The sequence below is a fragment of the Pundamilia nyererei genome, unplaced genomic scaffold, assembly GCF_000239375.1.
Source record: "Pundamilia nyererei isolate P.nyererei 1_Seehausen unplaced genomic scaffold, PunNye1.0 scaffold00165, whole genome shotgun sequence".
In the NCBI taxonomy this organism is placed as follows: domain Eukaryota; kingdom Metazoa; phylum Chordata; class Actinopteri; order Cichliformes; family Cichlidae; genus Pundamilia; species Pundamilia nyererei.
The window spans coordinates 985,799-988,844 of NW_005187566.1; the positions used below are offsets into that span (position 1 = coordinate 985,799).

General features: G+C 37.7%; 1 non-coding gene across 1 annotated transcript; it reads left to right on the top strand.

The window, feature by feature from the left end:
* The first annotated feature begins 561 nt into the window (after positions 1–561).
* Positions 562–633, top strand: trnae-uuc (transfer RNA glutamic acid (anticodon UUC)). The gene has a single exon. It is a non-coding gene; the product is annotated as a tRNA-Glu (tRNA).
* The last annotated feature ends 2,413 nt before the right edge of the window (positions 634–3,046 follow it).

The following is a 3,046-nucleotide window of genomic DNA, read 5'->3' on the forward strand; positions in this document are numbered from 1 at the left end:
TCATTTGTGTGGAACCTGTTGACAAAATAGATTTATGTAAAACTAATTAATAAAGCACAAGGTGGCTGAAAATATAATATTTGAATTAATCTAACTTAAATTTAACATTTTACTGCCACAAATAAGAAATGTGTTGAAGTAACTAATCTAAACTATCTAACCTGTAAATATATCATCTATGTTCATACAACATAACTTGATTTAGGTAGTCTTAAATATGTCTTGTTAATCTTAAGTAGTTTTTTTAAATTAGATGAACTAAAGATGCTTTAACTAACATAATTCAATTCGTGGAACCTGTTGACAAAATAATTTTAATTAAAGTCAACGTTTCATTTTTTTGAGTGTTGGGCTGTCATTTCCTCTTACCAAACAGTCATGGTGGCTTGTCATGGAGCATAACGCCCTGATCTTAACCATGGATTTACAGTTGTGGCCTAGTTGTGATCAAGTTATATTTGTCCTGCCAACTGCTAACTAAACCAACCAAGATCTATTACAGAAAGCTACCAAATTTCTCGGTGACAGAAGTTCTTTTAAGAAGCTTCCAAAATGTGCACATCTTATATGGTCTAGCGGCTAGGATTCCTGGTTTTCACCCAGGTGGCCCGGGTTCAACTCCCGGTATGGGAACATACTTTTCTTTCAGCTCCCTGCTGCAAAAAATCATTGGCTGCGCTCTGCCGCCTCTGTAAGCCATCACCAGATCCTCCCATCTTAAGAAAACTAGGACCATCACAGGAGACCCCTTGCACCTCACCCTCCACCTGTTTGACCTGCTGGCCTCTGGTAAGCACCTCATCCAGGTCATACACCCAGACTCACTAACAACTTCACACTTCAACCTTAACCTGATATGCTAACTACACCTATACTACATCCAATGAAACCAATCCATACAAGGACACAGGTTTACATCTTGTCTATTAAATTAAAGACAATTATTTTTCTCCTTGTTTGTTATTTCCTGTGCTGTATGAGTCATACAGGCTTTAACAGCTCAATAGTACAACAGATGGATGGAGGATTCACTTCTTTCTCGGTGCAGTGCATTCAAACAGTGAGCAGTTCTGTCCCACTGACAGAACTTGATGAAGGGGCCTTTAAGCTGACTGACCGGAGCACACGATGGATGGGACAGCATAGTGTCTTTGGCGGCAACCCTGGCGGGGCACGTGTCACTCCCCTCCTGTGATGTTTCCTAGTCACTTAGCAATCAGTCTTCTTCACATTGTAAAATCTTTCTAAAGGTTTTTTTTCAATACAGCTGACCAAATGAATATCGTCTCTGCAAGTATCCCTATTCTTATCTTTAAAGTTTACATTAGGTAAACTGAGCAAAAGCATGCTCAACTAAAAGTGAAGAAAATGCTTCTGCACACAGGAGGGAGTTTGAATAACGTAATTAAGAGGAGCTTGAGTTAGCATGAGAAAGCCTGTCTTTGCACCTTTTAGAAACAGTGCTTTGTGTTCAGTCTTGTGCTTCACTACCCCCAAACACTATCCATCTGGATTTGCCTAAAATTTCTACCTGCACCCTAGTACAATGACTTTTAATAGTAATTTGATTTTGTGGCTGATAGCATAGAAATGTTTTTTTAAAACCCCTGAAACCTGATTTCAAATGTTGTATTTCTCTTCAATAAAAATTCACAACTAAGTGTTCTGATCCAATACACATTTCCATCACTTTGCATGCAAAGTCTGCATTTGTGTTTTAAAGACCAGAGAGGAAATCACAAAAATGCAAAAGTATTGAGAAAAACTTTGCCACGCTTGGTTGAGTTAGAAAAGCTGGCACATCTTAAAATTGATCTAAAGGTTACAGAAATAGACATCACCATATAAACTTATATGTAAACTTATATGTATAAACTATATAAACTTCTTTAAACACTCCAAAAAAGATTAGCCAAAGCAGAATGTAACAAAGTGCAAAGTCCTGTGATATTATCTTTGTTTCTCCCAGGATTTATAAAAGATGTGGAAATCAATTACAATTTTCCTAACTGGCACTGATTAGTGTCATGTGATCATGTTTGCACAGAACTCAATGCATCTATACATGTTTAGTCTTTTGAACATTCTAACTGAGGCCTGTGGAGTCTGACATGCAGGATTTGGGCTCCCTGCAATTTCTCTGAGCACTGAACAGTCTGACCTTGGGGTGAGTTTGCTTGGACATCCAATCCTGGGGAAAACGGCACTATACCGAGTTGTAATTGTAAAAACACTAATGTTAAGTGTTCTTCACTTGGCTGAATATTATCAAGTGGGATTTCCCTATGACCATCCATCCCTGTTGGCTTCTGTGGGTATTTTTCTTTGCTTAGCTCACCGTGAGTTCTTTTTTCCCTCAGTCTACCAAATCTTTGCTTTGGTCACTAATGTTTTCACTCTTCGTTTGTTTTGGAAGACTAAGGTTGAGTCATGCCTAAAATGAGTCAGTTGTAGTTTCAGCCCCAGAAAAAGAAACTGTATATAACAATACATGCACTTTCTCGGGGTATTTTTTTCTAGGAACCGGCACTTAGTTTCATCTTAATTGCTTCATTTTAAATCCATTGTTTGCTTTTTTATGCCCTGTTTTTGTGTTTTCATAAAATTGCCAGTTTTCCTGTTGATCTCTGCTCAATAATTAGAATAAATGTTTAGAATCAAAAAATTGAACTTTTTTTACAAAAGCATGTTACTGGTGCAGTACTGAAGTGTACTGCTGAAAGCAATACTTATTTGTTTCCCTTTTGGTTTGTACCCAACAGAGACCAGGCTGAGATCGGGTAAAAATTTAGACCTAATACAATGATCAAAAGACAGAAAGAAACAAAAGCCTTTTGAAATGATGCATACCCATGATGAAATACCCATATTATTGTACTTAATATCAGCAATTAACTTAATGTACAGGGTGGGCCATTTATATGGATACACCGTAATGACATGGGAATGGTTGGTGATATTAAAGTCCTGTTTGTGGCACATTAGTATATGTGAGGGGGCAAACTCCTCAAGATGGGTGGTGACCATGGTGGCCATTTAGAAGTCG